This window comes from Bidens hawaiensis, unplaced genomic scaffold, assembly GCF_021521415.1.
Source record: "Bidens hawaiensis isolate Kalapana, Puna unplaced genomic scaffold, B.hawaiensis_p1.1 tig00024272_1, whole genome shotgun sequence".
NCBI classification, from domain to species: Eukaryota; Viridiplantae; Streptophyta; class Magnoliopsida; order Asterales; family Asteraceae; genus Bidens; species Bidens hawaiensis.
This window is the reverse complement of record NW_027493825.1, coordinates 1-7,366: the sequence shown is the minus strand read 5'-3', so window position 1 is coordinate 7,366 and position 7,366 is coordinate 1.

Sequence of the window (7,366 nt, the reverse complement as noted above, 5' to 3'; positions counted from 1 at the left end):
CTTATATTAACTATCTTGGTCGTAGACGCCGAGTAACCATTCGAACTAAACCGACACTCATTCGTGAACCATCAGATATGGCGAGCAACAATAGTTATTACACCAATTTCTTCAATCAAAACCAACCGATAGTCCCAGTGCAACCTTATGGGAGTCAACCCGTGTATCTACCGGGAACCAGCAATTTCTAATCGAAATCTCTGACGATATTGCCGATAATATTCCCCAATATTATCCATCTGAAATTCCAACTTATCATCCTTTCGAGGAGCAAGAAGTTCAAAGTAAGATTAAGCAGGAGGATTGTTCCAATTCATCAAATTGGATGGACTGCCACTCCAACCACCAAATTATCAATACCAAGTTCCACAGACTATTTCCGGACCAAGCCAAAAACCTAAGATGAGGGTTACTATGCCCTATGAAAAGATATCATTTCAATCACCAGTCAATAATCCTTATGAATCGGAAGAGGATCCCGAAGAAGAAGATGAGGAAAACGAAAATCCTTATTTTCCTCCATATGTAGGACCAAGACCTTCAATCTCTCAGCAAGCTAATATGATTCGAGAGGAAGCTAACCTTATCAAGGAATTTTATACTACTAATGTTCCCGATAAGGAAATGCATGCATACGTTGCAAACCCACATCTTTATCCCAGAGAAAACGCTTACCTCTTCCAAGTTGCATCCGCACCAACGGGATATCCTAACCCACCTAATGCGGTGATGGACGAGCCGTGGAATGAGAAAGTGGACAAAAAGAAAGTAGGAAAGAAAATCGTCAAGAAATGTGACAAGATGAAAAATCTTGTTAAGAAATGGATTAGAGATTAAGAATAAAAGTAGTTGCTATGAATTGTTTTTGACTGTTATGTTTTCTTCCTTGTAAAATAAATAATGTAATATAAGGAAGTGTGTCTTCTTCTTTAATCTTGCCTTATTCATGTAACAGCATGTCTGGACAAGAAAAAGCTAACATTAATCCTGAAGTTCAAATAAACAATAAAGAAAAGACTATGGAAGAAAATATTCAAGCGATACCGAAGGATTATGTGCTCGGTATTCGTGACTTGATAAAAGAGGCTGTTAATCCACTATATGAACTCATAAAAATGTACCTAGCCGAACTGCTTCTCAGTTTAAGAAAAATAGCCGAACTACTTCTCAATCTAAAGTCTTACGCTAAAATTAATCCATAAACTCTGATATATTTACAAAACATGTACCAAGTATTGGTCACACTTCTAGGCCCTAAGTCGGGGTACGACACATACTAACAGGTTAGTATCCACTATTTTTATATTTATGAATAATTTGTTGTCAAATATTGTCTAACATCATTATGTTGTAGGTACTCCATCATTTTTGTCCCCTTAACGGGTGTTGATTGCCACCAAAAACATGTGACTTTCAGGGCAGGGTTAATCTCCAATGAGACAACTGACTCCTATAAATGGTTATTGGAAACCTCCACAGTTGGTTTTGACAGACCAGAATCAAACAAGTCGTTTCGGCTGTTTTGACGGAATCTCATCATAGACTATGCATGTGGCATGTGACCGAAAAATACCTACAAAGGTAATCACTCCATACCTTTCACATTTCATACCCATGAATATCAATTTCTGCACGTAGTCTAAAACTAGTTATCCTACACACATCAAACCAAAAAGATAAGCGTTATCTACAGTAACACATACACATATCATTGGCTTCTAACTCACCCCACACAGACCACGATTGAGATTTCCTACACCAGCCACATGTATATAAGCAACCTGATGTAGGATCACTCACACATAACTACTCAACCTCCTACATTTTGATATTGCAAAAAGTGTTTACAACCAACCAGAAGTTACTAATTTGTGTTTTTATTTTATAGCTTAAAAGAGAAATGGAGTGTAATATGGAAATAAAATCTCGTGTTCATAGACTTATATGGAACGTCTTCATAAAGCCCGAGACATTCGAAGACCGATGGAATGATACGATAACGAAGTTTGATTTTTCTGGTAACAAGTGGTTGAATGACACGTATGCTATACGTCATTAATGGGTATCTGCTTACTTTAGAGAGTTACCAATGTGTTTTCTTAATGAAAACGACATCTCGATCTGAAAGTGTGAACTCACAGTTCTAAGTCTATTCTAGCGAAGGCAACACACTTGTCAACTTCATGCTTTGCTTTGAACAAGCTTTGAACGCGTAACGATTCGTTCAAAGACAACTGTAGTATGACACAACAACAACGTTACTGCCTATGTTTACCCACTTGCCATTTGAACTTCATGCTTCGCACGTCTACACAAAAGCTGTTTTTAAAGATGTTCAAGAAGAGATTTATGAGTGCCTTTATCGTTGCTCCCTTTAACAAGTTGAGTCATTTAACGAAGGGAATATACACTTTGCTAAGCATCACGGCCAAAACAAAAATTTGGTTGGTGAGTTTAAGGTAACTTTTCCACCAATGTTAACCACTCTTCTAGTTATAACATTTTCATTTATTAGTTGACCAACATCTATTGTCTTGTCTTATGTAGGTAACTCACAACACAACATAGAAATCTTTTTCGTGTTCATGCAGGTTGTATACTCGAATTAGTTTCCTTCGCCGGCAAGTATTTTGCGTGTTCAAAATGGATCTTTTCGACAAAATCCCCGATGGTTACATCCACACGCGCTGGAGAAACGATGCATTATCATCATCAATGTTCAACATTGAATACTCTAAACTTCGACATGAGCTCATCAACTTAACCAACCAATGTGCAGATCGGGCAAGAGGAGACGTTGATTTGCTTAAAACTATGGTAGAACAAATGAAAGAATTGAAGGACAAAATATGGCAAACAATACCCAACGAACCGTCTTGTAATTACAAATCAATTCAAGATTTGCTTGGAGTCAAAGAACTTGAAGCTATAACTGTAACAGCTACGAATGGTATGCGAACAAAGGGTTCCGGTAAGCGTAGGCGGAACATTGGTCCTGGCGAAAAGGTTAAAAAGAAAAGGAAGAAACACAGAAGGACGTGCTAAAAGTGTAACAGGCTAGTTCGCGATCATGATAAACGTAACTGCAAGAAAGTCCGAAAAGCAAGGGAATTGAGAAGGAAATTAAGAAGAGAAAGGGATTTATGAAGACACTGACTCCGATAACGGGCCCACTGATGAGGAAGATTACGAACACACATCAGAAGACGAAGAAGAAGACGACTACGCGTCAAGTTTTGATTAACTTCTCATTTGTCCACTACTATAATTTTGTTGAAACGTTAGCTAGTTTTTTTGCTATGTTTTGCGTATTAACGTTTTCCGAACCAGATACTTTCTTCTTTATCTATTTCTTTGTGTCATGCGTATTTGTTAACGGCTTTTCTACTTTTATCCTTTTTTGTTTTCTTTTTGTCTATCAAATGTCACACATTTTACATAACCTGTGTTGGAAAACCTTTGTGTACAGATATTATATTTTGGCGCTAAATGTTTAACTACATTTTTCCACAACCAGTGCAGGAATTTTGATTGTGATCTTAGTTAAATATCCTTGCTAAATACGCATATTCAAGTAATGAATACTTGATTTTGATTGCACTACTTTGGTAAACATTAAGCGCATCAGACTCGTTAATACAAATCACTCTGAATTTTTGGTTGCACCATACATACGATTCTTAATGCACATAGTTAATATAGAACCCGTAAACTAGACTTTTTGGCTTTGTTTTGTTTTTTTGTTAAACACTAAAAACGTGTATTCCTAAAAAACACACTTCACACACTACTTGTTTTACTAATCACATGTTGTTGCCGACTATGTTGGTTTTTATTCACACTACAAACATCTCAAAATATCAATAATTAAAATGGTGTTTGTGAGTTCCAAGTGCTCGTTCGGAAAAAAATTTTTTGCTGATTGTTATGTCGTGTATTTCCTTGTTGTGTACTGCCATAACGCGAGTCCTACACATATGTTCTTCATGTGCGTGTGATATAACAACATCTCAAACGTGTTTGGACTCGACCCACACGTCAATCATATACTAAGATACGTTGTTACTGTTTTGGTCAAAAATCAGCTAAGGATCCTTTAACCAAATTAGTTTAGTGAGGTTTAGTGCTAATTTGATTACAACATATATGTGAAAAAAACGAGTATGAACACCGCGATTTGTTGCGAGGAAAAACCCTTTAATCTTATTCGGATTAAAGGAAAAAACCCCGGGTGACGACAACTTGTCTATCACCAATTTATTAATCTTCAAAAAGGGTTACAATAGGTAGAGTTATTGATCAATGAATACAACGATACTAAGTGTGTGTGTTTGCAGTGAACTATCAGCTAGAGTATGCCTATGTTCTTATGTGACCTAGCATTGATCTTAACTCAATATAAATATAAAAAGAAAATAACAACTAGCTTCTATTAATCCGTCATTTCTCCACGCTCTTCCTTCGTGCCTTTTGACCACGTGATATAGAATCTTAGTAGCGAAATAAGTGGTGGACCAAGTCTTGGAGCTGTTGCAGTTATAAAACATCAGCTTTCATCCGTCAATCATCCATCAATAGTAATAATCATTCAGGATCTTGGATCCAGTCGTAGTTAAAGAATTCTTCAGAAGGATAATTGATCCAAGCTTGTCATCAAGGATAACGTATCCTCAGTAGTTAATTATTTGTGGCTCAATAATTGCCCCCAATTTGGCGGTTGTTGATAATTTTACTGCTGTTAAGTGGCATTCAAAATTAAAAAACAACTGTCAAATTGATAATACGAAAAGACATAATTAGGGATTAGATAAAAATAATTAAACAATGTAGGGACTAAATGTAAAAATTCACTCCCTTCTTATTCGCTACATTCTAGAAGTCTCTCACACTTCCTTCATCCTAATCCAGGTAATCCTTTATCTTCCTTTCTCTCTTTCGTATTCTAATGTCTACCGATAGTCACTTTTCACATTCGTCTAACCAAATGGCCGAAGATATGAAAAGCCAAGGTTTAATCCAAAACCCTTCGTCAGAAGTTTGCAAATTTACGGACCCTGAGATCGACCAAATAGCACCCTTTTTTCCTCCTAACACCGTATTTAGACCTTATGATTCTTCGACCCCCAACGACGTATCCTCAAAGGTGTGGGTTTGTTTTCCGGCTTATCCTTTCTTACTCGGATACTCCTATCCATTCCCGGAATTCACCCAGAGGTTCTTCACCCATACCAGCATTAGCTATATACAGGCTATGCCGATGATATGGCGAGCTTCGTGGACCCTTGAAGAGATAATAGCCTACCATGATCTTGAGTTTGGACTCTCTGAACTTTCCTTTATTTACTCCTTGTATACCCATGGCTCAACCCGCTATCTGCTTAAGTCCAAACCTCACCAACCTATTTCACTCGATAAAGTCACACAAAACGATTCTTACTGGAAGAATAAGTTTTTCTTTGTTAGGTATGACTCTATCCCAAACGGAAATACCCTTCCGACTAAATGCATTAGGAGGGGTAGGATTTCTGCTTTCTAATGTTGCTCACTGATTTAGGTTGAAATATTAATTTGCTTCTTTCTTTGATGCAGTGGAGAATTTTTCGCATCTTGCTAAGCTTCCAGGAACCAAGGAAAAGGTAGCTGCATTCCTCAAGTTGAGCCCAACCATTCGTTCCTTTAAGATCAGGATCTCCGACTCAGATTCATAAGTCGAACGGTCAGATACTTCTCCTCAAAGCAATATGTCAAGTAAGTATAAATCTGTAAAGATAAATATTTAATTTTATCAATAAAAAATAAAAACTTATCTGTTGTATTGCATTTGAAGGCATGTCTAAGTCTGCTAACAAGTCTACTACTAAGTTTTCGCTGGATGACATTGACCCTTTGATCTCTCCAAAGATGGTTAAAAAGGAAGCATCTAAGTCTGCTGTTCCGGATCCTAGCCCTCACATTGTGACCACTAGGACTAAAGCTCAGTCCGGGATGAAAAGGAAGCAACCGGAATGTCATGCTGAAGTCCAAAATGTTGAGAAGCATCTTCAAGAGGCGGTTGCTCAATCAGTACTGAGGTAAGGATCCTCAATTCCGTTTGTCATTTTTGCTAAATATTTGTTGTTGATCCCGAGCTTCTGACTTGTAGGGTGCCCAAGGTTTCCACTCCTATTATGGGTCTATCATCAAGGATCTCGAGGAGTCTCTGACGGGAATGAGGACTTTCGCAACTGCCAAGGATTAGCATGTTGCCAAGTTGACAAAGGAAAAGAAACAAGTCGATTCCCAAGTCCATGCCATGGAAATGAAGATGAAAGAAGGAATCAAGGCGGCGACTGATGAGGCAAAGATGTTAGCAGCTAAGCTTATACTGCAGGCAAGGATCCAGTTTGTGCCTGAGGCTCGCGATCCTTCCTTTGACAGGGCCAACTGGGAGGTAGATGAATGGAAGAAATCTTTGGCAAGGTTGGGGGGAGCAGAGGAAGAGGAAGATGTTGGCGAAGAGGAGAAGGTTGCAGAGGAAGGTGAGGCTAGGACCAGTGGTGCGAAGGATGCTGGTGACAAGGGTGAAGGAAAAGAGGCGGCCGCTGAAGGGGATGCAGTGGAGGCGGGCAATAAGAATGATAAAGACAAGGCTTGAGTTCGTTCTGTTTTTCTTTTGTTGATGGTTTTATGAACAATTTGGTTGCGTACTTTAAGACAGTAGTAACTTAGGATAAAGGATCTAGGATCCTTAAGACAATTAATAGGAGTAGCAAAGGTGGAGGGATCCTTTGTTTGTGGGGATGAAGCCTTTGATGCCCCTGCCTTTAATTTCCTGTGAAAACATATTAGAAATATCATTGTTAGTATTATTAACTACCGAAGTGGCAGCGGTAGTTTTCGAGCTCTGAAAGACTGGTAGTTACGTCTTGTTTCCAGCAGCAGCAGCCCTTGTTGTCCCCGTGATTGGAGGAGGTATCGGTGGCAAAGTTCTTGAGAAGAGAGGAACCGAAGCTGGTATGGTTGATGAAGCAGAGGATGATTGAGAGGCCATTGAGAGTGGTATTGATGAAAAATGTCGAAAATCAATAGGGTATTTTCTGGATTATAGCACCAATTGCCCCACGATGGGCACCAAATTCTATTGGTAAAAAATCAGCTAAGGATCCTTTAACCAAATTAGTTTAGTGAGGTTTAGTGCTAATTTGATAACAACGGATATGTGAACAAAATGAGTATGAACACCACGATTTGTTGCAAGGAAAAACCCTTTAATCTTATTCGGATTAAAGGAAAAAAAACCCCGGGTGACGACAACTTGTTTATCACCAATTTATTAATCTTCAAAAAGGGTTACAAGAGGTGGAGTTATTGATCAATGAATACAACG